Source organism: Chiloscyllium plagiosum, chromosome 2, assembly GCF_004010195.1.
Source record: "Chiloscyllium plagiosum isolate BGI_BamShark_2017 chromosome 2, ASM401019v2, whole genome shotgun sequence".
Taxonomy (NCBI): Eukaryota; Metazoa; Chordata; class Chondrichthyes; order Orectolobiformes; family Hemiscylliidae; genus Chiloscyllium; species Chiloscyllium plagiosum.
In genome coordinates this window covers 29,580,691-29,608,326 of record NC_057711.1, presented here as the reverse complement: position 1 = coordinate 29,608,326, position 27,636 = coordinate 29,580,691, and the positions used below count along the sequence as shown (strand labels likewise).

Genomic DNA, 27,636 nt, shown 5'->3' with positions numbered 1-27,636 from the left:
CTACTCCGACCTATCACCCTCACCTTGACCTCTTTCCACCTATCACATTTCCAACGCCCCTCCTCCAAGTCCCTCCTCCCTACCTTTTATCTTCTCCTGCTGAACACTCTCTGCTCATTCCTGAAGAAGGGCCTGTGCCCGAAACGTCGAATCTCCTGTTCCCTGGATGCTGCCTGACCTGCTGTGCTGTTCCAGCAATAAAGTTTCAACTTTTGTTACATGCAACTTTATACACCAAGCCTCCACTCCTCTCATATAAATAATTGTTATAGATTGTAGACAGTGAAGCCCCAGCACACAAACCTGTGGAACACCATTCAAGACAGCCTGCCAATTAGAAAACAAACAATTTGTACATCATCTCTGTTTTCTGCTGGCCAGTTAATCTTCTATCCACAGTAATATGATACTTTCTATACCACAAGTTCTTACTTTGTGCAATACCTTTGAAAGGATGTTGTGGAACTTGAAAGAGTTCAGAAGGTTTACACGGATGTTGGGGGGTTTGAGCTTTAGGGAGATGCTGAATAGGCTTGGACTATTTTCCCAGGAGAGTCAGAGGCTGAGGGGTGACCTTATAGAGGTTTATAAAGTCATGAGGGGAATGATAGGGTAAATAAACAAGGGTTCTTCCCCAGATGGGGGAGTCCAAAACTAGAGGGCATAGGTTTAAGGTGAGAGGAGAAAGAATTAAAAGGGACCATAGAGGTAACTTTTTCATACAGAGGGTGGTATGTGTATGGAATGAGCTACCAGAGTAAGTGATGGAGACTGGTATAGTTACAACACTTCAAAGGCATCTGCATGGGTATATGAATAGGAAGAATTTAGAAGGATATGGACCAAACACCGGCAAATGGGACTAGATTTATTTAGGATATCTGGTCGACATGGACAAGTTGGACCGAAGGGCCTGTTTCCATGCTGTACAGCTCTATGCCTCTATTGCTGTATTTATTCCTTCAAAGAACGCCAATAAATTTGTTAAACATAACTTTCTCTTCACAAATCATGCTAACTTTGCCTGATTACTGTGATTTAAAAAAAAAGTCCTAAAATCTTGAATAAAAGCTTCTGACATTTCATCTATGTCAGATGTTAAACTTACTGGCATATAGTTTCAGCCTTTCTGTTTCCCTCCCTTTTTGAGTAAAGAAGCTTTAGTGTCTCTAAAAGAGCTGATTCGCTGTTGTCCAAGCTAATGGAACCTTCCCTGAGTTACAGGCATTTTAGAAAAACTATCTCAGTATCCATTTCTTCAAGAATTCTTGGATGAAATCTTCAAGGATCCAAGGAGTTGCCAACCCACAGCTTCAATAAATGTTCAACAAATTGTGCTTACTCTCAATCCTTTAAACTTCCCCTCCTTTTAGTCTATTAGTCAGATGGCAGATCCTCTCCTTGCAATTTATTTTTCTCATTGTAACATATCTTTTCAGTAAATTCTGACATATCTGCTTAAATGTCCACTCCTCATCTCTAATAACATATAAATCAATTCAAGGGCCATAAATGCCAATGATGTCCACATTTCATTCAAGAATAAACGCCAATCATTCGTTAGCTCTGCTTTGCAGCCCTCATAGTTGCTGTTCGTTAACTTCAAATATTTGTCTCTATTGTCTTTCAAATTGAATGTAAAATTCAATGATATTACGATCACTGCTCCCTAGGTGTACCTTTACTTTGATTATTAATTGATCCTATCTCATTGCATAATACTGAGATCCACTATGGGCTGCTCTATGATTGGATCCAGAATGTGCTAAAGTAAGGAACTATCCTCAAAACATTCAACACAACTCTCATCCAGGGCTGACTTCACCCATCTGAAATATCCAGTTTAGATGTAGTATAAAATCCCTTCAGTTTTATATTATAACTTCATCACAAGCTCCCATTAGCACTCCCACAGTTGACTTCTTGCCTTTATAATTTCTTACCTCTGTTTGAACTGCTTCTATGGTTCTGGTATCCTGAAGTCAGGTTATCTCTCTCTGTTGTGTTGTTACTAAGATTAATTAATTTAGCCACCATCCATCTTTTTCTAATCTTCTGTCTTTCATAAATGTCCTATACCCTTCATATTTAGGCCCCAACTCTTGACATTCTGCAGCCATATATCTGTAATGACTAGCAGATCATACTTATTTGTTTTGTTTTGAACATTACATACATTCAGATGCAGAGCCTTTAGTTTATTCTTTAAAGCAAACAACTGCAGATTCTGGAAATCTGAAACAAAAAGAGAAATTGCTGGAGAAACTCAGCAGGTCTGGCAGCATCTGTGGACAGAAAGCAGAGTTAACATTTCGAGTCCCAGTGACCCATTTTCAGAATAGCACTGGTCAGGCAACACAGATATCTAAATTCTTGCTCTTTACTGTTAGAAAACAGTGTTAATCTACTTCACTATTCTGCTTCTTAACAACCACTGCATTCCTTTTAGTTTCCCTACTTCAAAAGCTTCTTGTATCATGGTGCCGTGGTCAGTTAACTCATGTGTCCTGTAGCCCCCAGTTTTGTCCAAATAAGCTGAAAGAACCTCAATTCTGTTAAGTTCATTAACTACAGTGCATTGTGAAAGGGTAGAATTCTATTGTACTGATAAGAAAAAAAACCCTGTTTTTTGGAATTGCATTTCTAATCTGTGACTTACCCATCACTATTTTCACTTTACTCAGTCAAATATTTAGAAAGAGAACACTGAGCATCAAGATAGTAATAACATAATGCTGACTTATCTTTCCTTAGTAACACACAATCTTTTGAAATTACGCTTTGCATATGTATTGCCCTAGTGGGAAATTTTTCATTTTGTCAGTCCCTCCTGATAATGATCACTATAATAAGTTCCCTTTAGATAAAGTTTGAAAAGTCACATAAATGCCTCAGTAAAATCCAGAAACAGCTGAAGGACGACTTGTGCTTTTCTCTTTATCTCATTGATATGCGAAGTCAGGTAATGCAACCTGTCAATCATTTCTTTTTCAGTTTGTGGTTATTTCTGCTTTGTATTGCAGTGTCAGAACCGTATGGTGATGTGTTATTAATCCATCAGTGGCAAGTCGTACATGATTATGTAGAATTGCAAATTTGAATTGTGTTGTCCCACAGAGATCTTGGGTCAGATTTCTGTCTTTACTGCTTGTCCAATTAGCAATGCACAGCTCAAAGTGCAGACAGGAGCATAAAGGGAGGATCCTACTTTTGTTACAGAACCCACCCAATCTTTCTTCCATTGATTTAAATGGAGAGGAAAGGTTAGGAAGATAATGTTACTGCTCACATTTCCGCTCTGCATTGAGCTCAAGAGATCCTTAATACCTGACCAGTAAAGATGGTGATTTCCACTGTCTAATCAGCAATGAATGACCCCAAGATGGGATGTCAGTTTTCAGCTCTATGTGAGTTTGCAGGTATAGGGTCCTATCTGGCAAAACCATGCAAACAATTTAAAGGCAGAGTAGTAAATGAAACACTAAGCTGTTTGGGTTGTTGCAGAGTCAGCCACACCGTCTACTGATGGAGCAACATTTCAAAGGGCCTGTGAACAATTACATCATCAGTTCAATAAGTGGAGGATTTGTATTAGATGAAGGGCTTTTGCCCAAAACATCGATTTTCCTGCTCCTCGGATGCTGCCTGAACTGCTGTGCTTTTCCAGCACCACTCTAATCTAGACTCTGGTTTCCAACATCTGCAGTCATTGTTTTTACCGAGAGGATTTGTATTAAACTAACTTGCTTGAAATAAGTAAGATAATGCACTTTACTTCAAATAAATCATCAGTGATTATACTCAGAACAGAAGGAGGCTTGATACCCTAGAGTAGGGAGCAGGGATTTCTGGGCTAGGCTTAAAGCCGATGAACTAATGGCACAGATAATAGGCCTGAACTGCTGTGCTTTTCCAGCACCACTCTAATCTAGACTCTGGTTTCCAACATCTGCAGTCATTGTTTTTACCGAGAGGATTTGTATTAAACTAACATGCTTGAAAATAAGTAAGATAATGCACTTTACTTCAAATAAATCATCAGTGATTATACTCAGAACAGAAAGAGGCTTGATACCCTAGAGTAGGGAGCAGGGATTTCTGGGCTAGGCTTAAAGCACATTGAAGACAACACCTTGGGCTGATAAGACTAGAAAAAGCTCATATCATGAAAGGTTTTGCTGAGAGGTAATGATGAGAAACAGAAGGCACTGGAGAAATTTCTCCCACACTATTTCTTTTTATTTCAGTTCTCCAGTATCTGCAGTACTCTATTTTTATTGTAAGAGAAGATGAATCTCCGCGAAACCTAATGAGCTTTTGAGTTGGAATATACTTTGCAAGATTAAATTTCACACTATAGGAAGGATATTAAGATTTTAGAGAGGATTACAAAGAATATACAGTACAGAAACAAATTGACCCATCCAGTATCTAGCTGTCATTTATGCTCTATTCAAGCTTCCCAGTTTTTCTCACCGAAATGTATGGTCCTAACCCACTATTCCCTTCTCCATCATATCTTTGGCTCGCTTCCCCTTAAGTGTATCAGTACTATTCACTTCAACTCCCTGTAATACCAAGTTCTACATTCTCACAGCTCAGGATGAAAATGTTTCTCCTGAGCTCCTTGGTAACAACATGGGTGGCCTCCAGCTATCCTCTTTCACATGAGAGGAAATTTATCTCTGTCTATCATTCCAAAACTACCATAACTTTGAAAACTTCTATTGGTTCACCTCTTAGCTTTCACTTTTCAAGAGAGGAGAGATGCATCTTTTGATACAATATGTAAACTCACACATTTCTGGTGTCATTCTTGTCAATCTTCTCTGCATCTGGGTGGCATGGTGGCACTGTGGTTAGCACTGCTGCCTCACAGCGCCAGAGACCCGGGTTCAATTCCCGCCTCAGGTGACTAACTGTGTGGACTTTGCACATTCTCCCCGTGTCTGCGTGGGTTTCCTCCGGGTGCTCCGGTTTCCTCCCACAGTCCAAAAATATGCAGGTTAGATGAATTGACCACGCTAAATTGCCCATAGTGTTAGGTGAAGGGGTAAATATAGAGGAATGGGTCTGGGTGGGTTGCGCTTCGGCGGGTCGGTGTGGACTTGTTGGGCTGAAGGGCCTGTTTCCACACTGTAAGTAATCTAATCTAATCTATTCCAGTGCTATATTCAGTACTCTAAATGTGGTTTAACCAAGGCTTGCTATGGATTCAGCAAAACTTCCCAATCTTTCAATCATATCTGTTTGAGATAGAAATGCAATACTAACATACCTTCTGGTCTGCCTTTGCCTTGTAACCTCTGTCATGAGGCACTCCATGCATCTATCTTATAGCCAGACCAATAAAGACACCACAAAAGCTAGATTGTTGTTCTGTGCGTTCATAACATTGTATCAGAGTAGAACTGATAGTGAGTATTACATAGAAGCAAAGCCACTAAAAGAGGAACAGAGGAATGGTCAGAGCTATTGAAAGTAGCTAAAAGCCACAGAAAAGAAATAAAGACTTCAGAGTTGAAAGCAATGGGTAAGCCACAAAGTTATTAATTATCCTATCTAAATGCTAGTTTAAACAAAAAGTGATATGAAGCAGAATTGGCAGTTTTTCCATTCTCAATAACAAAGCTAGGAAATTATGATGGATTTGGTTAAGAAAGCAGAGCAGACTCAAAATAGCTATATTTTTATCCATGTCAGTGAGAGACTGTTACAAGTTGTATTCCATCCTAAACCTCACAGACGAAATTTTGAAAGCTTTGAAGGCACAGTTTGGATTCCAAGTAAGTGTAACTTTTAAATGTTATGTGTTTGAGATTAGGGCCTAATATGAAAAAGAGTCCATTGTTCAGCGTGCAACTATAATAACATAGATCACAGAAGCTTGTAAATTTGTACAATGGCAAGATGATCTAATTAAAGTTTGGATTACACTAGGTATGAGAGGTTCTGCAGTGAGAGCAAGTCAATTGAGAGCGAAGAAACTCACTGTGCAGAAAGCAATTGTCAGAAATGCCAAGGTTGAAAATCAGCAATTAGTGTGCATTCTCAGCAGGATAGAACAAGTCTTGCATTATGTTGGTTAACATCACATACTGAAAAGGCAGAAAGATCATGGGAAAAGAGCAGGTTGCAAATATTGTGGAAGACAACACAAACTAAACAGGAAGCTGGTTTAGCATGGGGAAAGTCATGTTCTCACGACAAGAAGCTTAATCAGTTTGCACTGAAGTGTGATGAAAGGTGTCTTATATCCACTTACTAATTTGGCATTTTGATTTTAAAATAGAGCAGGATGGATGTGGGCCAGTTCTGAGAAGATATATATTTTTATACAGATTAGAAAGTCATTTGAGCAGTGACCTAAAAGCATCACTTCCAAGAAAGAATGTGACTCTGCAGTCATGTGCGTGGCAGGGCCCCTGTGTTGTTAATGAATGTAATGCTTACATTGCTGAATTTATAACAGATCAGATAAGCCATTAGTTTTAGCTTTTGAGTTCAGTTCAGAAGAATCAGGAGTTAAGTTCAGGAGGGAGAACAGTTTCTTCTCGCATAAGAGTTAAGTTTTTAGATTAGTGGAACCAGTCACCATTGCTGAAGTGTATCAGTTTAGTGGAGCTTCTAAACCAAATTAGTTTGGATAGAGATCTTCTGGTTGTTAAAATTGAAAATGTCTAAGCCATCAGTATTGTGAAAGGTTTGTGCTAGTCGACTTGGAAATGCATTGTGAAAATGACTCTATAGCCTGAGGACTAGAAGCTGGGAGCAATCTGTTAATTAAAAACTTAAAGAGTTGAGATAGGAGTGAAATTACACTGGAATTGAATAACAGTAAAAGGGTAGTGTTGAAGAGCAGTTTGAAACTTGTCTCTGCTGTTTGTATTAAGAGCTTTTTCTCTCTCTCTTTTTGTTTAAAAAATATGTTTAGGAGTTAAAGACTCATGAATCTGTTTCAGTGACTAATCATTATGGTAACCAAAAGCAAAAAAAAAGTAAATGTTTTGAGTGGAATGGTATAAGGCCTGACCAAATGGGCTGTGTCAAGATATGTGGTAGAATCTCCTGAGGCCAACCTGGACATCAGGAGCAACTTGCTGCATCTTATATACAATTGCTAGGGGCTGAGGTGTTAGTCTTGCTTGGGGGCTGTGAGTTGCCTGTTAAGAAGGATTATTGCTTATTAATTGAACATCATGCATCATTCCTATCTTGTCAATGCTCTGAGCAAAATAAATATCAAGAATTCTTGACTTGCAAGTCACAGCAGCCTCTGCCTACAGTTTTCTCCAAATGACCTCCAAGTTGGACAAAAGGCACCAACATCTTAGGGCACACTTTGTGGGCTTTGGTCACATGCACCACATCCATGGACATTGGCATCCGAAAGGTGCTTGCTTCCAAGAATCCTCAAGGGATATCCCCAATCAATTCGCAGGACACTTGTGCACTTCAATGCTGCATCTCAGGATGCATCAGCGACAAACATGCACTGAGATCATGGACTAGACCAGGTTGCATCAGTGGCCTGTTTCTTTGTGAACATACTGCTCTCTGAGCTTAGCTGGATGATCACAGCATCCCTGCCTTGCATTGTCCTGTCTTGCGTTCTTGTACTTTGCCCCTTCAGGCAGAGATACAAGGCTCAAGCTGCTACCGTATTGCCTTTCCATTTCGTGTAGACACAACACCAGGACACTTAGTGTCAGCGGTCCTCAGTTAAATCAAGGGAGCCTTCAGACAGGGGCACTCATTAAAGTAAGCCAAGAGCAGCCTCCTATATCAGTACAGGGGCTTAGACATGGTCGTCAACTATTCAGGATGGTCAGAGTCGGGAAACTCTTAGGGAAGATGTCAGGGGTAGGTTCTTTACCCAGAGAGTGGTGGGGGCATGGAATGCGCTGCCTGTGGGAGTGGCAGAGTCAGAATCATTGGTGACCTTTAAGCGGCAATTGGATAGGTACATGGATAGGTGCTTAAGCTAGGACAAATGTTCGGACAAATGTTCGGCCGAAGGGCCTGTTCTGTGCTGTATTGTTCTATGTTCTATGTTCTAAGATATTCCTGGAAATATGTCCAGGTAAGTTATTTAGGTAGAACTGAGAAATAGGAAAGGGGTGATCACCTTATTGGGATTGTATTATAGACCCCACCCCCAATTGTCAGTGGGAAATTGAGAAACAAATTTGTAAGATCTCAGTTATCTGTAAGAATAATAGAGTGGTAGTAAAAGGGGGTCTTAACTTTGCAAACATAGACAGGGACTGCCATAGTGTTAAGGGTTTAGATGGAAAGGAATTTGTTAAGTGTGTACAAGAAAATTTCCTGATTCAGTCTGTGGAAGTACCTACTAGAAAAGGTGCAAAACCTGACCTACTCTTGGGAAATAAGGCAGGGCAGGTGACTGAGGTGGGGGAGCACTTTGGGGCCAGCGACCATAATTCTATTAGTTTTTAAATAGTGATGGAAAAGGAGAGACCAGATCTAAAAAGTTAAAGTTCTAAATTAGAGGAAGGCCAATTTTGACAGTATTAGGCAAGATCTTCCAAAAGTTGATTGGAAACAGATGTTTGCAGGTAAAGGGATGGCTGGAAAATGGGAAGCCTTCAGAAATGAGATAACAAGACTCCAGAGACAGTATGATCCTTTTAGGGTGAAAAGCAAGGCTGGTAAGTGCTGGGAATACTGGATGACTAAAGAAATTGAGGGTTTGGTTAAGAAAAAGAAGGAAGCATTTGTCAGGTACAGACAGCAGAGATTGAGTGAATCCATGGAAGGGTATAAAGGTAGTAGGATTATTCTTAAGAGGGAAATCAGGAGGTCAAAAAAACGGACATGAGATAGCTTTGGCAAATAGGGTTAAGGAGAATCCAAAGGATTTTTATAAACACATTAAGGACAAAAAGGTAACTAGGGAGAGAACTGGCTCAAATGTAGAAGACAGAGGGTTGTGGTGGAGGGTTGCTATTCAGACTGGAGGCCGCAAGGATCGGTGCTGGGTTCATTGCTATTCGTCATTTATATAATTTATTTGGATGTGAATGTAGGAGGTATAGTTAGTAAGGTTGCAGGTGACACTAAAATTGGAGGTGTGACGGACAGTGAAGACGGTTATCTTAGTGTACAATGGGATCTTGATCTGATGGGCCAATGGGCTGAGGAGTGGCAGATGGAATTTAATTTGTGAGGTGCTGCATTTTGGAAAGGCAAATCAGGGCACGACTTATACACCTCATTGTAAAGTCCTGGGGAGTGTTGCTAAACAAAGAGACCTTGGAGGACACGTTCATAGTTCCTTGAAAGTGCAGTCTCAGATAGGTAGGATAGTGAAGAAGGCATTTGATATGCTTTCCTTTATTGGTCAGAGCATTAAGTATAGGAGTTGGGAGGTCACGTTGCGCCGGACAGGACATTGGTTAGGCCATTTTTGGAATATTGCTTGCAATTCTGGTCTCCCTGTTATAGGAAAGATGTCGTGAAACTTGAAAGGGTTCAGAAAAGACTTACAAGGATGTTGCCTGGGTTGGAGGATTTGAGCTATAGGGAGACTGAACAGGCTGGGGCTGTTTTTTCTGGAACATTGGAGGCTGAGGAGTGACGTTATAGAGGTTTATAAAACCATGAGGGGCATGGATTGGGTAAATAGACAAGGTCTTTTCCCTGGGGTGGGCATAGGTTTAAGGTGAGAGGGGAAAGATTTATAAGGGACTGAAGTGGCCACTTTTTTACGCAGAGGGTGGTGCGTGTATGGAATGAGCTGCCAGAGGAAGTGGTGGAGGCTGGTACAATTACAAAATTTAAAAAGCATCTTGATGGTTGCATGAATAGGAAGAGTTTAGAGGGATATTTTCCAAGTGCTATCAAATAGGACTAGATTAGTTTAGGATATCTGGTCAGCATGGACGAGTTGGACTGAAGGGTCTGTTTCCACACTGTACATCTCTATGACTCTATGACATAGTGGGTGAGGGAAAGAAAGGTGTGTGACACACTATTACCTTTGGTGCATGTTGGAGTTGTCCTGAGGGGGTGAGTAGGCGGTACAGAAGAGATTCATGGTTAGTTAGGGTCAGATGTTACTGAGAATGAGAGTGAGTGGGGAAGCTTTGCAGGAAAAGGTGGCTACAGTAGCAGAGATAAAGTGAGTGTGATGTATCAACAAGAAGATGTTTTACTGGCAGAGTGGAGAAGGATCCTCTTCCTACATTCTGTGCATGTCTTAAGATGGTTGATGACCCTGGTGCAGGGTGGCATGGTTCCATTGGAATGGCATCCTCTGTTAGCCTGGGAGAAAAGGACTTTCTGCCTCATCCCCATCAGCTGTATCTCCATGTTCTTGCCCAGAAAGCGAAGCACCGATTTTCCATTGTCTGCAATGTCCAGGGCCAATCTCAGCAACCAAGCAGGGCAGTTCTGGACTGACAGTTCTTGTCTGGGTGCACAATACATTTTCAAAGATGGTGCATAGCCGGAAAGTGGTCAACTGTTTTGAAAATGGCATTTGATATGATGGTGCTAAAATGTGTGAGAGAGGCACCAAAGGATGGGATAGGGAATAAGTCAGGCAGGTTTTGTAAAATAAGGTTATTGATGTTTCCAAGCATCATGATGTGAAACCCTTGGAAAAACATGATAAAACTGACACTTAGCGAAAGAAATTAAGATTCAGCCTTTGATCTATTGAGGCAGGTTTCATTCATTCTGGGAACTGACTTGTGCAGTGTTACCATTGGATGGGATCAGAAGACTGGCTCGAATTTAATTCAGCCACCGGGTATAGATACCAATCAAGAGTAATTAGTTGACGATTATGATGGATTGCACTATACCATTGCGCTGACCATACAGGTCAGTTACAACAGGTCAGCTCAGTCAAAGAGTCATTGAGTAATAGAGATGTACAGCACGGAAACAAACTCTTTGGTCCAACTCGTCCATACTGATATTAAGTTAATCTAGTCCCATTTGCCAGCACCTGGGCGATATCCCTCTAAATCCTTCCTTTTCATATCCCCATCCAGATACCTTTGAAATGTTGTAATTGTACCAGCCTCCACTACTTCCTCTGGCAGCTCATTCCATACATGCGCCACCCTCTGCATGAAAAAGTGGCCCCTTAGGTCCCTTTTAAATCTTTCCCCTCTCACCCTAAACCTATGCCCTCTAGTTCTGGACTCCCCCACCCCAGGGAAAAAAAAACCTTGTCTATTTACCCTATCCATGCCCCTTGTGATTTTATAAACCTGACTAAGGTCACCCCTCAACCTCCAACACTCCAGGGAAAACAGCCACAGCCTATTCAGCCTCTCTCTTTAGATGATAAATAGTTTGAATTGTTTGAACGATGATTGTAGAAAGAGAACATCAAGTCAACACAAAGTCTCAGATAGACACCAGTGCCTCATGTAACATCATGACCTTCGCATACCTGCATGAAGTGGCTCAATAAGCTGATCTAAAATCGAAGTCCTAGAAAGTAGGTTTGTTCCGAGAGTCCAGAATACACTGAGAACCTGGTATGTTGTCAAGAACAAAGATCGGGAGCTCCAAATGATGGATGGCAAAAGCAAAAGCCACTGGTCTTAGCTGGAACAAGTCTGAAACATAGACTGCTAATTCCCAACCTGCCAAAAGGAATGTGTGGCAGCATACTAAATCATTGACCGCCAAACAAATTCTAGCAGAATACAATTGTATGTCTACACATTTAAGATGTCTTCCTGGAGAGTATCCTCTCAAGTTGATGAGAGACTAAGACCAATTCAGCATCTGCTGAGGAAAGTTCCAGCTATCCTCAGGGACAGCCTGAAAGGCAAGATAGAAGAACTGGAAAAGATGGACTTGATTAAGAAAATGACAAGTTTTATGGAATGGATTGGCAGCATGATAGCAGTGAAATAACTTGATGTGCTGAGAGTATACATTCTTCCAAATGATCTAACCAAAGCTCTGAAGAGATCTCACTACCCCGATGCCAACCATCAAAAGAATTTTGGCGTAACTTGACATTCAAAGGCAGTTATTTATAAGTAAAACTGGATGAAATCGACAGCTTTTCAACCATATTCAGGTTTCCCTATGAGGGATGAAGATACTTGTGCACACTGTTTTAAAATTTTCATGTCCTCAGAAAGGTAGCAAGGCAGACAGCACAAGATAGTTGGTAATCTTCTTGAGTGGAAGTGATCTCTTAGTTTATGGATGTGGTGACATAATTGAGGAAGCCATTTCTGAACACATTCAAAATCTAGCAACAGTTAGGCAAGAGTTTGCCAGATGAACCTGAAGCTGAACAAGAACATGTCACAGTTAAAGATGTTAGAGTCAAATACACAGGCTGTGTACAGACCAGCAACAATATTTTGCCAGGATCCTGAAAATGTGAAGAAGTGTAGAAGTGATGTGGCAACCCACAGATGTAACAACAGCGCAGTGATTTGTCGGATTTATTAACTATTTAGTAAAACCCTTGTCCAGTTTATTGTCAGAGGGCTTGAAATCTGGCTTGATAGATTATATTTTGTTTAATTTTGGTTTTAATGAGATGGTCTCTCATTGAACCATATATATGCAGTTTGGAGATTTGCTTTCAACAATTAATCAGAAGTCCATTTCATAAAACAAATTGAAACAAAATAAAATAATCCCAAACTATTTACACATCACACAAGTTTAGAGATTTTGCAAGGCAGGGTAAATCAAATTATTTTTCCCCAAAATGTTCCTTTACAAATCCCAAGAAGACCCTGTACAGTCTCCAAAGATGGTGTGTTAACATGGCAATCAACCAGGAGGTCAGGCTCACGCTTGCAAACAGAGTGGATGAGTCCTGTAGTCAAAGCAGTCACCCACCTGTGTTTGGTCTCCCTAGTATTGAGGAGACTGTGTTTATAAGCAGAAAATATTGTAGACTCGATTGAAAGAAGCCCTAGTAAATCACTGCTTCATCTGGGAGATGTGTTTGGGCCTTGAACAATGAGGAGGAAATAGTTTGTATCTCCTGCAATTTCACGGAAACATGTCTGGGGAAGGGGATGAAATGCTGGGTGACAGTGGAATGGACCAGAGTGGTATGGAGAGAATGGTTCCTTTGGTTTGCCAACAGGGAATGGGAGCGAAGACGTGTTCAGTATTAGAATCATGCTTGAGGTAGTGGAAATGGTCAAGGATGATCCTTTGGACATGGAATCTGTTGGGTGAAAGTGAAGACATCGTGTTTTTGGGTGCAAGGATCGAGCTGGCAGCAGGTTAATGGTATCTTAAAAGGATTGGTTAATAGAAATACAATGGCAGGCATTGAATGGAATAGTTCAGAATGTACAGAATATACTTTGTATAGTGCTCACACTAAAGAAGAATCCCTTTCTCAAACACCATTATTCTGAAAACTATTTCTCTAACACACAATTCACTACTGATGATGTGCAGTAGCATTGGGACACAGAATAAGAAAATGCATTCTTTAAAATCAAGCAAGCAGTGATGGCAAAACCAGTACATGTAAATGATGAATTAACTCTGCAGTGTGATGCCACTCGACAGAACTTGGAGTAACCCTAATATAGCGTGAACAACCAGTTACATTTGCATCTGGGGCTTTAACATAAATGGAATGATATTATTTTAATTTGTGCACAGGATGTGGGCCATCCCTAATTGCCAGGATGGTAGTTAAAAGTAAACCACATTGCTGTGGGTCTGGAGTCACATGTAGGACAGATCAGGAAAGGACAGCAATTTTCTTTCCTAAAGGACATTAGTGAAACAGATGGTTTTTAACCCAACAATCTGCAACTACTTCATGGTCATCGTTAGCCTGTCAATTCCAGATTTTTAATGAATTCAAATTCTACCATCTGCTGTGCACTTGGGTTTCTAGATTAATAGTGTAGTGATAATACTACTAGGCCATCATCTCAGATCAAGAAGGAATACTTGGCTATTACCTTGCTTGTGAACATTTTCTATTGAAACTACCGAAAGGACAACGTGACAGTTGAGTTCAAGTCCAAGCCACTTTAAAGTATTTTCCTCGGACTGATACAATCTGCTCCAAAGCATTTGCAAAGCATTCTTTTTTGGTTACAAAGATATCATCTAGCCACGACATACAAGCAAGGGAAACAGATGTACATCACTGACGTGTTGTTGAGAACAGCACTCCTGAATAAAGAAGTAGTGGTGGAATCTTCCAGTTCTAATGTGAAGCAGAAGCTCAGTGTAGTCTGGAAGACATCAATCTAGCAGAGACATTGAATCCAGCAGATTTTCCCAAGTAAATTATTCAATGAGATGCAATTTTAGAAGTGTTGCAAGAAATTGTGAAGAAGGAATGGCTTGAAAGAATCAAGGACACTCCTATGGTCACACGAGTGTATTGAGATTACAGAAATTAATTGATGTCCCAATCTGGCATATTGTACAAAGGAAATTTTCCATAATAAGTTAAAAGGAAAAATGCTAAAATACATCCATGCAACCAATTAAGGTATTGATTCAAGTCTGAGGAAGGCAAGAGAAGTGTTGTACTAGCCAGACATGAACAATGAAATCAAAAACCACATCAGCTCGAACAGTGCCTGTAATGAACATGAAGCTAAGCAGAGAGAGCCATCAATGACACACAACATCCCAGACCATGGCAAAGCTGGGTGTAGACCTCTTCACTCTGACAGAAATTGGATATTTTGACATAGTAGACTGCTATTCTGACTGTTGGGAAGTGGACCGGGTGACTTCAATGGTTACTGGTGATACAAAAGAATGTGCGAATAACAGAAGAAATTTAAAGAATGTCTGTAAGCCTACTTTGGTTGTTCTGGCATTTCAGACAATGGTCCTCAGTTCATAATTGAAGTATTCAGGTATTTCATAAAGGATTAGGAAATTCAAGACTATGCATCTTCTCCCCACTATCCCCAGCCAAGTAGTAAGGTTGACATAGTAGTTCAAATCCTCAAAGAAATCATAAAGAAATTAAACATAACAAACACAGATATATACAAGGCAATCCTCGAGTGGAGAATCACATCTACTGAAGGCATGGTACAAAGACTTATATCCAAATGCACTTAAACTACTCTTCAAATGGGGAAAAAACAAACTGCTGAAGCCAGAAATAGTAAAAGTTGTAAATGACAAAATCAAAGTGAAATGATAGAAAACCAAATGTAATTTCGACCATTGCTGAAGTTGAAGTGGATAGTCTGTATAGATATATTTGAATGAGTAAGAACAATTCCAAAGGCTGGATCCAGTATCTGTAGTTAACTAAAAATGTTAAAGATCATCAAATATAATGAAAAAAAATGCAATTGTGTAAAGATTGGTGGCAAGTAAGAGGATCGACAGAATATGAAAATAGTAGATGAAGATATTTTGAGTGGTGGAAGGGTACCAAGCATTGACCTACGTAACTCATTGTGGCGCCACATATCTGAGGGGAATGATATGGCTACTTATGATTGTGTAGTATGTATCATGGGTGAATTGATTATTTGAAGTGAAATGCATCTTTTTACTTGAAACTTTATTTGCCTGTTAATTCATACACACATTAGCTGATGTTGAGTAAAATGTCTCTTGGTTCTCAAGTTGACATGAAGCAACAGCAAAGTGACATTTATGTAAATGGTGGTTCATTGCACAATAGGAAGCCCAGCAAGCCAAATAAAGTTATGTGATTGCTCAACCTCTTGGCTCTGACCAGAGGCAATTAAATGGTATCAGCTGTATTTGAACAGTCTCAGTGACGCCCATTATGCAACAGTGGACAGCAAACTTCAAGATGTTTCAAATATTTCCAGATCCAACCTGGAAAGGATAAAGTCCCCACAGTGACCTTCAGAGCCACTGCAATGTGACCTCTGCCCTGCTCTGAGGTTGCAGCCGTGGTTTTAGCAGGTTCACTGAGTACATTCTTACTGAAATGAAGTCCTACCTTGTTCCTTTTTGAGCTTCGGTGAAAGGATTCCTGTCAACACCCTGGACAAATGTGGCCTACTGCTCAGCACATTTGTCGCACCTCCTCCATCTTCGAGAAGTTCTTCTTGGTCTCTGCGATTTCCATTCATCGCAAATTAGGCTTTCCAAGGGGAATGTCTGTGAAACCTAGTTCACATAGAAGCCTTAAAACCAATAAAAACTCCGACTGCTTGTATCCCTTATTCCCTGAAGACAATTACAGCTTGGTGCAACTATAAAAAGCACAAAACAGTAAGAAAACATCCTTTGTCTCAAAGGTTAGAAACTAACCTTTGAGACAAACTTTGACCCAAAAGCAAAACTGTAAGATGAATTTGTTATTTATTTAAGTGTTCTGTGCAATATATATTAGCTTTTAAGAATGTTTGAATAAAAAAGGACTTTAGTGAGTATTCATAAATTGTGAAGGAATCAATTGTAATTTCATTGAATGATAAGAAAACTGGTCCTTGTGACTTGGCAAACCTTGACCTGAAAACAGTACCATTAGGAATGAAGCTAAGAAAGAAGCCATGTATCTAGACACAAAGGACAGCTAACAGATATAAATCGAAACTACAAGTGGGGAGAATGAGGGTGAAAGCACCAATGCGGGCACAAAGAGTAAACAGATAGGAACAGAAGGAGGAAAAGAGAAAATTCTTGTCAGAAGAAGAAGCAAGTTACTCTCTGCAAGAGTCGAAAAACGTGACTCTGACTCTCCAGTTCTCACTTTCTCCTACTCTCACCAAGAGGTCAGCTTTTTGGTTTGGCAGTAAAGAGACAGGAACTCTCAGAGGTACTGTGTGACATGGCTAAAATGCTCTGAAACCAGGAAAGCTGTGTGAATATCTCAACGATGCTAAAATGCTGGGCGCTTAACTTAAGTGGCCAAACTACATATGGGATGTCATTGATTGTTCTGTTGAAAAGGCACTTGAGGAAGTTACATCATCAGGACTGTCACAACATGAAGGGGAAAGGATTCATTGAAATGTTCCTCGTTGATGATAATCATACTCAAGGATCTTGATGATGAAAGCTATTGATGGAAAGATCTTCTGATCTACTGAACCTGAATAAGGAGCAGCATATTGTGGAAATGTGTAACTACGTGGCGCCACATATCTGAGGGGAATGATGTGGCTACTTATGATTGTGTAGTATGTATCATGGGTGAATTGACTATTTGAAGTGAAATGCATCTTTTTATTTGAAACTTTATTTGCCTGTTAATTCATGTTTCATTTGTGTTGGTTCTATTCATTTCAAGTAAAAGTTACAGGAAATGAAATCATGATGATTAACTTTCCAAGTAGGGGTTATTTGATATTTTTGATTATTTTGGTCTATGGTTTACCCATGGGGATCCTAACACCTGTAAGTCCTTGATGGTATCAGCAATGCAAGACCAAAATATAAGGCCATTAACCTCAAATGTTAACTGAGCTTTTCTCTTTCCACAGATGTTATGAGACCTGTTGAGTGTTTCCAGCATTTACTGTTTATATCAGTGAAGGTGAAAGCATGACAAACTAGCAAAGCAGAGATGCATTTTGTTAAAAAGCAGATCAATGCCAAGGCTGCAGGACTTCCTCTGATATGAAAATCGCCATTCCAAATATCACACAGCTTCCTCTCTTTCACTGGAAATGCCCTTAATTATTAGCGCCAGGAAATATGAGATGTTTTGGTGTAAAATTACTCAAGTTGACAGAAAGGACAGATGCCCGCCAAAAGCTGAGTAGGAAGAAGAGTATTGTGTGATGTGAGTGTCATGTGTTGTAGTATCACGTGATCAAACCTCCAGGAATACTTCCAAGTAGAATTGGTCACAGATCCACCATTCATGGGCCAGACAAGTGAAACAATCACCAGCATTGTCTTGGAGTACTGCGGGCCTGCCTGACTCAGATATCCAATTAACAATGCTGCCACACAGAATGGGTTTATGATTTCACTACACCTAATTTATCTTGCTCAAGTTTGTTTTTAATTAAACACATATGGCGAACTTGTTCAACAAGACTGAATGCTAAGTGCTGTTTCAGGTGCATGTGTAGTAATTTGTAAAGTGGTTGTTATTTGATGCCTGCGGGCATGCTAATGCTTCCATTAAACTATCGAGGCTTTTTGTCACGACAAGAAGGACAGGAATGTACTCATCGATTTTCTAAACCAACCCCCCATCACTACCATGTCCTGCTTTGTTCAGACATTTGTGTGGCTGCTGGTGATAATGGTTCTGAGGAAATATCACAACAAACCAGCATACACATACCATCCTTATATCTATCAACCTTCTGGCCAGTCTGCTGATTTTATGGGCATGCATTCTCTGATTATGTTTTCAAAATGCTGTAGACATAACTTTCCACCATTGAGGAGATTTGTGAGTGCTCTGCTAACCCATTAGTGCATTCATTAGAGTCACAGTTAAGTGAGAAATGGCTGCAGACAGATAACTGCTGAACAGCTCCACAATGGCATTGTTCATGAAGTGAATGATTTCTTGCTTCTTTGCTTTCATTATGCTTGAAATGGCTTAATTACTGGAATGTTTGTGTGCATTGATCTATCTCATTATCTGTTGTACTTAAAATTCTGATACATTTTATAATACTGCTGGAAACGGTGATTGCATTTTCCCCTTATCGGTTTATTGGAATAGATTCATCAAATACTTAGAGAATCATAAAAATTTCAGCACAGAAAAGAACTATTTGACCTATTTACTAGCGCTAGCTTTACATCAAAGGCTGTAGCCCTGTTTCCCTCATCCTTTAATATCTGAGCATATGTTCCCTTCTCATTAGGTATTTTTTTTCTTCTGACATTTTCCCTCCGTGTCCTTGAACCTTTTATTAATCCACTGTCCCTCCATTTTATTTTTATTTCTTCACGGTGAATAACACTTATGCTCATTTAAGGTGGATTTGGGTAAATGCCAACATCATGAAGGGTCCAGATAGAGAAAATGGAGAGAAACTGTATCCAAGGGCTGAAGGATCAATAACCAATGGGCGCAGATTTAAGGTAATTGGCAAAGCAACTGGCAATGACATGAGGAAAATCATATTTAATGTAAGGAGTGGATTGTACTAGATTATCTGAAAGATGGTAGATACAAATCCATCACTAGCTGTCAAAGCAGAATAGGAACATAGGAACTCATGGTTGAATGTCATTTTTCTTGAGTTTCATGCTGGGTTTCTCCATGTGAGACCTACGGAGTTTTCTCATGCAATCACCCCAAACTCATCTCATTAACTAGATACCGCGCTCCTGTAGTGTTCATCTCATCTGATGCTAGCCCAATTTTCCCATTTGCAACAGGTGGAAGCAGTCACCAGTCCCAGGATAGCATGGGATCCCTGGTGCTGGAACCATGCTTGAAATCCCAGTGTGTACCTGGTCACGTGCTGGCAGTGTTGAGCTGTCCTGCATGGTTCGCAGGGCAGGAATAGCCAAGACAGGCCAAGGGAAATTGCTGTCGCACTTTGCAGATAGGGACCTGGTGATCCTGGTGGATGGGATGGTACACAGGAGCGAGGTCCTGTTTCCCCAGGTTCCAGCAGAGGTGCCTATGTTACCAACTCTATAAGCCTTGTCCGAGGCTGCTACCTAGGTCAGTGATGTCCCACTGTTGAGAGAAATGCCAAGCAGTGATGGAAGAAAATCAATGACACTTTCTGCTCTGGCAGGGTAAGTGCCACCATTTTCTCTCTGCTACCTCATAATCACTCTATCTCTGCGACTGTATCCATCTCCAACGGAAGCTCATGTACTTCCACCCTCACTATTAGATACATTATCTTTCCTTTCTTGCTCTCACCCACTCAACCCCCGACGTTACTAACCTTCTATGATCTGCTCTGTAGCTTGGGACATCTCACTATTTTTTCCTCTTAATTGCTGTGCCAGTCACTTTCACTTTACTCAATCCCTTCCTTCTTTTCATAGCAGAAGAAAATAGCACACAATAAGGTCTAAACAGCCATGTGGTGGCGGTGCCCAACATTTGACTCCTCGCCCACTACAAGGAATGGATTTTGGATCTCGGCAGAGAATATTGGGACTGGTCCTGTAGAGATGCTAAAACATCAACTTCCCAGCAACCAATAAGAAGCATTGTCCATTGTTTTGCTAATCTCCCATTAACGCCACTGTGAAAATATTATTAAGTGACTATTTCATATGTTCTCGCAAGAGCCCCATGACATTCAGAGGCTGGGAAGATTCTGCCCGTGACAACATTCAGCCCCTTTTAAGATGATCATGGCTAATCAAATACTTCAATGTCTTTTACTCACACTACCACTATTGTTCTTCATACTGTGGTAATCAGAAATCAATGAATCTCTACTTTTAACATGTGCAAAGACTGAGCTTCAGCTGATAAGAATAACCTATTTAAAAAGGGAGACAAAGTATAACAGGGTAGGTGGGAAAGTGGGGTTAGGGCCACAGTCAGATCAGCCATCAGCTTCTTCAATGATGGAGCAGGTTTGAAGGAACCAAATGGGCTACTCCAACTTTTAATTCATGAAGAAAGTGAAGGGATATTGGGAACCAGTAGTGGTAGATCCCATTGAGTTGTTTTTCGAAAGAACAGAATCAATGGTCCTTTTTATTGCTGCACTATTGTATGACTATGATTCTATAATTTGCATTTTAATAACATTTTTTCTTTAATAGTCACTTAATTCCTTGCACTGCTCTCAAAGGTTCCCTGTATTAGCCATCTAACATCCCCCTTCTCCTTATGTGAAGATACCTTTGCATTGTGAATTCCACTTTGGTGCAATATTGTCTGTGGTTTGGACACTTCAACTAGTTTATACATTACAAACAATTCACCTAAACATTATTGTTAGTGAGGCAGACAACAGGACACAGAATGTGGTTTACAATAAAACTCAATTTTATTAACAAAATATTCCTTATTAAAAAGTTATTCCTTATGAAAATATGAGCATTTCTCAAATTCCCACAATATTTACTTTTTATCTATCTCTATCCACCTGAGAAAATATATTGCCCACAATGATCCATGTGTTGAGCTGGGCTGTTGGAAGTTTCTTCCTTTCTGACTGGGTATGGCTGGTTCTCTTCTACAAAGGTGCGAATGCAGGTCAGGATCTTCTCCTGGCTCTTCTTTGGATTGCCTCATGGTCTTCTGCCACGAGTCTTCACTGTGTGTCTTTGCTGAGGGGATAGCTTCCAAGTGTGTGTTTTTATCTTCCTTGCCCAGACTTTCCAGAATGTTCTGCGGTCTTTGGCCAATGGGGTCATGAGTCAGATTCAAAACAGCCAATGGGGTGGCACCAATACCCTTCATTGCTGTAAAATACACATCCTCAGAAGAGCACTCAGATAGAGTGACATGTTACCGAGCAAGAACAGTACTAGAATATGTTATGGACCAGACCAGACCCTTTCAAAATATTTTAAGAAGGTAGCCTAGACCCAACGTTTTCTTTTTTTAAAGGCAATTATAGAGTGCCATGTTCTGGATGCAACTCGACTGGTCAAACTACTTGGCAATGAGCAAACAAAAGTCATTCAAATACTGCAGTTAAAATGCAATAAAAGAAACTAGAACTTAGAATAACTTAACTCTATTGGAAAACCTAACAGAATAATAGATATAGTAACTACTACTAATTAACTTTTTTCAATATAGTTACAGCCCATAAACACACCCATTGGCACAAGGGCAAATTCAGAAATCAGATTTTCCCACATGCAATGCCCACAGTAGGAAGAGAAACCCTAGCTTCTAACTGTAACCAGGAGAGTCGAAAATAGCTTTTATTTCTTCAAAGCACTAGCAGCTTTTCTGGAATCTAAAAGCTAAAAACAAAACTGAATATCCTGGTCTCAAAGACCTGGCTACACCCATCCAGGCTGCTTCTTAGATTAGATTAGATTACTTACAGTGTGGAAACAGGCCCTTCGGCCCAACAAGTCCACACCAATCCGCCAAAGCGCAACCCACCCAGACCCATTCCCCTACATTTACCTCTTCACCCAACACTACGGGCAATTTAAATAACTTTAAATTAAAAAAACAAAGGCTTCACTAGTAGTTTATGTTACTACAGACTGATTGTCACCTCTTGTTCAATCTCTCTCTTAAAAGAAACAAGGACAAAATACATCTCTTAAAACCACAACATCACCACAAATACATATGCCAAATGTTTCAATGAACATCTTTTAAAAATTCCATTTCAAGTGATGTGACTGCTCTGTGTAAGATTAGTAATGTGCTGATAGCATTCACCTTATAAGGCTAAAGGAAGTGTTTAAAAAAGAACCCTTCTGAAAGAATAGGCCAGAACAATTTGTTGTTAATAATATGGATTGATTGTCTCAGTAAGGTTGCAGCAGTTGATTTTTTTTGGCATAAAACATCTCAAACTTGCCAACTCTTAAGCATCTGCTCCTATGAGAGCAATTCTAGCTGCACCTGGACAAGGCACCATCAAAGGTTATGCCAAGTATTGGAGAGAAATTCAGAAAGTACAGTATTTTTAAAAATGAACTGTTTCCACTGTCACAAGTATCATTAATCATACACAATTGAATATTAAAAATTATTGATATCAAACATTGCCACTTGCCATGTTCATATACATGAAAAAATCCCTGAAATATCTACTCCCCAATAAACCTATCCTCTAAGATTCTAGCACAACTTGGCACATGTTTTGCTGTTGAAGGTAAGATTTATTAGACATCATAATCATCAGATGATTACAAAATGGACAGGGTAGTGCGGAAGGTTAGGGTATCACAAAATGTAAGAGGTATCCTACCTGAATGGTAATTAAGATGATGACATGGCCAATTAGCAACCACTTAAAGGGCCTCATTCTGTCACCACTGGTGTTGTTGCTTGGCCAATATTTGTTGCCCATCCCTAATTGCCCTAGAGAAGGTGGTGGTGAAATCTCTTTTTAAGCCACTACAGCCTATCTGGTGTAAGTAGACCCACAATGTCATTAGAGAGGCAATTCCATGATTTTGATCCAATGACACTGAAGGAACGGTGATATATTTTCAAGTCAGGATGGTGAGTGGCTTGGAGGGGAAGTTGCAGGTGGTGGTGTTTCAAAGTATCTGCTGCCCTTGTCTTTCCAGATGGCAGTTATCTTGGGTTTGGAAAATGAAAGAAAGTGTGTAAAAGAGAAATCATGTTTGACAAATTTGCTAGAGTTTTTTGAGGATGTAACAAGCAGAGTTGTTAAAGGGGAAATGATAGATGTAGTGTACTTGGATTTCCAGAAGACATTCAAAAGGCATCATGTAAAAGGTTATTGTTCAAGGTAGGAGCTCATGGTATTAGGATGGATTGAGGATTGGTTAACACACAGAACATCTTGGGTCAGGATTAATGGTTAGGATTAGGGTTAGGATTAAGGTTAGGGTTGGAAACATGTAACTAGTGAAGTGCCACAAGGATCAATTTTAGAGCCTCAAATATTTAACATTTATACTAATGACTTAGAGGAAGGGACAGAGTGTAATGTATCTAAAATTTGCTGATGATCCAGGAATAGACAGGGGATCATGTTGCATTAAGGACATGAGGCATTTGCAAGGGTTTGTGGATAGTGTGAGCGAGTGGGCAGAAACTTGGCAGATGAAATTTGGTGCAGGAAAGTGTGTGGTAATGCACTTTGGTCAGAAGAATCAAAAGGCTGACTATTATTTAAACAGAGGGAGACACCAAAATTGTGGAGCACAGAGAGATCTGGGTGTCTTTGTACATGGAACCCAAAAGATTAGCATCCGGTTACAGCAAGTAATTAAGAAGGCAAATGGAAGAGGCCAGCATTTAAATATGTAGAAGGTTCATTCCAACTATACAGTGTGCTGGTGAGGCTGTAACTGCAGCACTCTGTACAGATTTGGTCCCTTTATTTAAGAAAAGATATATTGACACTGGAGTCAGTCCATCAGAGATTCACTAGGCTGATTCCTGGGATGAAGGAGTTGACATTTCAAGATTAGCTAGACAATTCAGTCCTTTATTCATTAAAGTTTAAAAGAATGAGGGTGACCTTACCGAATCATACAAGATTCTTAGGACGTTTGACAGGGTAAATGTTTCTACTAATGGGTGAATCTTAAACTAGGAAATATAGAAACAGAATAAAGGACTGCTCATTTAAAACTGAGATGCAAATCTCTACCCCAGAGAGTTGTGGTGGCTAGATCACTATAATTAGGACGTAGATAGATTTTTGACAATTCACCCTATCCATGCCCCTCATGATTTTATAAACCACTACAAGATCACCCCTCAGCATCCAATGCTCTAGGGAAAAGCAGTCCCCAGCTATTCAGCCTCTCCCACTAGCTCAAACCCTCCAATCCCAGCAACATCCTTGTAAATCTTCCCCAAAGCTTTTCATGTTTAAGTACATCTTTCCGATAGCAGTGAGACCAGAACTGAATACAATATTTTAAAAGTGGCCTCATCCATGTCCTGTACAGCTGCAACATGACACCCTAACTCCTATACTCAATGCACTGACTATTGAAGGTAAATGTGTCAAATGCCATGTCTATCCTGTCGACCTGTGGCTCCGCTTTCAAGGAACTATGCATTGGGTCTCTTTGCATTGTAAGACTATTTATTCTACACCTCAATACAGCCCCAGTCCAAATTGTCTTGAAAATACTCACACTCAATGCACCCAATAGTTATGCCAATTTCAGCAGAGGATGACGACTAGTTTTAGGATTTCTTCCCCCATTTGATGAACACTAGTCAGTTGTTGAGCTACAAGTGTTGTTTGAGTTGGTTTCGGTCAATGCAGCACAAGTTGATCTTTAGCTGAGCTCCTGGTTTGTACGAGTCAGTATCACAAGGTACATCCACTGAATAAATCAGAGGAAGCCAGTTATTTTTGTTTTAGTACTCAACAAATGAATGAGTCATTGGGCTAGAAAGATAAACTAGCTTTGTGACAACTAATATAAGTACTGTGGAGACACCTCACCTCTGGAGAAGCCTGGTTTATTCTTTTAAGCGATCAGGCCCCGATTGTATTGCCTGGTACCTGCAGTTATTAAGCGCAGCAAGATTCTGCAAAACGTCAGTGCCAGAATGTTAAGTGTCGTCCTGACAACGGTTTCCAAGTGCATCATTTTCATCCGGATAACTGCATCTTCAGAACATCAACAAGCAGGGTGAAAGCAGAAGCTCATCACATTCATACAATGGAGACGCCTAAAGCCCAAGTTAACCCCAGCTAAAACAGCTTGTCATTGTGTTTATACACAATTGTTGTGATGTACTTCTGCTTTTTTAAAAAAAAACCTCTCCCATCCCCCACCAGACCTACAGCAGTTCAGTTCAAGAAGAGGGCAAATAAAAAAGTTAAAGTGAGGCGTTTGACAGGAAGCTTTCAGGTGGCACGCTCAATTAGTTCTGGATTTGATATTGGGTGGAATTATCATTCTCATTTAAAATCAATTGTCAGATTATTTTCAATAGGTTAAAGGCATGACTCAGTTAATTTCTTTTTGCAAGTCGGAATGTAATTGGAAAGAAACATATAGTACAAATTATAAAAATCTGGATTTACACATTATGCTATACTTTTCATCAATAATCCAATCAGACAGCATATTTATTTACTCAGACGTGTCCTGACGTTAATAAAGCTTAAGACAATTCCAATCTGTCCAATATGTCTTCTCCAGTATTCTGGTCTGAAGGTGTTGATATCAAACATCATTTAGTTGGCAATAACCTGCTCACAGATGCTCAGTTTAGGTTCTGCTTGGGCCATTCCAGACATCATTACAACCTTGTTCAAAGGAGCAGAATACAGATGGGAAATCAAGACTGTGCTGTGTATTCTAGCCTCATCCCGTTCTGAATGGTGGTGGACAATTAAACAACCAGCTGGAAGAGAAGGCTCCACAAATATCCCCATCCTCAATAATAATGGGGCAGACCCGCACTTTAGTGGAACAACAAGGTTGAAGCATTTGCAAACCTCTTCAGCCAGAAGTGCCAAGTAGATGATCCATCTTGGCACCTCCCCCAAGGAGTCATCAATGCTGGTATTCAGGCAATTTAATTTTTTGCAAGTGATATCAAGAAATGGCTATAGATGATGGATACTGCAAATACTGTGGCAACATCTTGGAAGTAGAACTGAAGACTTGTACTTGAGAAATAGTTGCACCCTAGCCTTGCTGTTGCAACAAAGTAGAGCAGGTAGATAGGATAGTGAAGAAGGCATTTGGTATGCTTTCCTTTATTGGTCAGAACATTGAGTATAGGAGTTGGCTGTACAGGACATTGGTAAGGCCACTTTTAGAATATTGCATGCAATTTTGGTCTCCTTCCTTCTGGAAGGATGTTGTGAAACTTGAAAGGGTTCAGAAAAGATGTACAAGGATGTTGCCAGGGTTGGAGGATTTAAGCTCTAGGGAGAGGCTGTATAGGCTGGGGCTACTTTTCCTGGACCATTGGAGGCTGAGGCGTGACTTACAGAGGTTTATAAAGTCATGAGGGGCATAGATAGGATAAATAGACAAGGTCTTTTCCCTGGGGTGGGGGAGTCCAGAACTAGAGGGCATAGGTTCAGGATGAGAGGAGAAAGATATGAACGGAAGCTAAGGGGCAACTTTCTCACGCAGAGAGTGGTGCGTGTTTGGAATGAGCTGCCAGAAAAAGTGGTGGAAGCTGCTACAATTACAACATTTAAAAGGCATTTGGACGGGCGTATGAATAGGAAGGGTTCAGAGAGATACGGGCCAAGTGCCGGCAAATGGGACTAGATTAGGTTGGGATATCTGGTCGGCATGGACGGGTTGGACCAAAGGGTCTGTTTCCGTGCTGTACATCTCTATGACTCCATGACTCCAGGCCATTGGAGTCCACTGTAGTCTCTCCAATGTGTAGTCTCTCCAATGCCTCCATTTCACGACTGTGTGATCGTGATGGAGTCTCACAAATTTTTATTGCTTTCCCAAATGATCCTTCTGTGAGAAATATCAAATTTGTTTTGACGATAGAATCAGAAAAATGAGGGTAAAAATCACAGACTGACTTAAATAAAATATATTGTCACAATAGTAGTAAAGTGTGGACCACTAATTTTCAACTTTCCCCATTATCTGATTTTAGAACCTAGTGCTCTCATTTTCCAATATCATTTTAAAATGGAAAAGCACAGACTTAAAAATTGCCGTGCTAAGTACATGATCTTGGGATGAGCTAAGCTTCATGGACCCAACAATAAATAACCAACCACTAGTCTAAAATGAAATGAACATTTTTGGCAAAAGGGGTTGAAACCAAACAACCAAACCTGTATGTCTTGTTTTATGTACACCTTTATGAGAAGTTCACAGGTTGGAGATCAAAAGCATTCCCAGTTTGTAACCAAGGGACACAAATATTGAGTACACAAACAAGCTGTACTTCCGGGAGCAGAATTTGGGACGAGCGCAGAAGATTATGTTGGGACTGTAATGAACTGCAGATATCTCTCTCTGTTAGCCTCTTGAAGGACAATGGACAGGAGCTAACTTGGCAGCAGAGTAGAATGTTCCAGGAGGAACCCAACCACTCTCTCTGTTCCTTTTTTTCTCTTATAGTACCTCTGTCTTGTGTCATTTTTTTCTCAGCAGCCC

At 40.2% G+C, this 27,636-nt stretch overlaps 2 long non-coding RNA genes across 2 annotated transcripts; one reads left to right on the top strand and one right to left on the bottom strand.

Annotated features, from left to right (window-relative positions):
* Positions 1 to 20,901: 20,901 nt before the first annotated feature.
* Positions 20,902 to 25,130, bottom strand: LOC122565374. The gene is made up of 3 exons (XR_006316150.1): positions 24,984 to 25,130; positions 24,667 to 24,861; positions 20,902 to 21,309 (listed from the first exon to the last, which is right to left on the bottom strand). It is a non-coding gene; the product is annotated as an uncharacterized LOC122565374 (long non-coding RNA).
* On the top strand, positions 23,109 to 24,619 carry LOC122565376. The gene is made up of 2 exons (XR_006316151.1): positions 23,109 to 23,644; positions 24,524 to 24,619. It is a non-coding gene; the product is annotated as an uncharacterized LOC122565376 (long non-coding RNA).
* Positions 25,131 to 27,636: the final 2,506 nt, after the last annotated feature.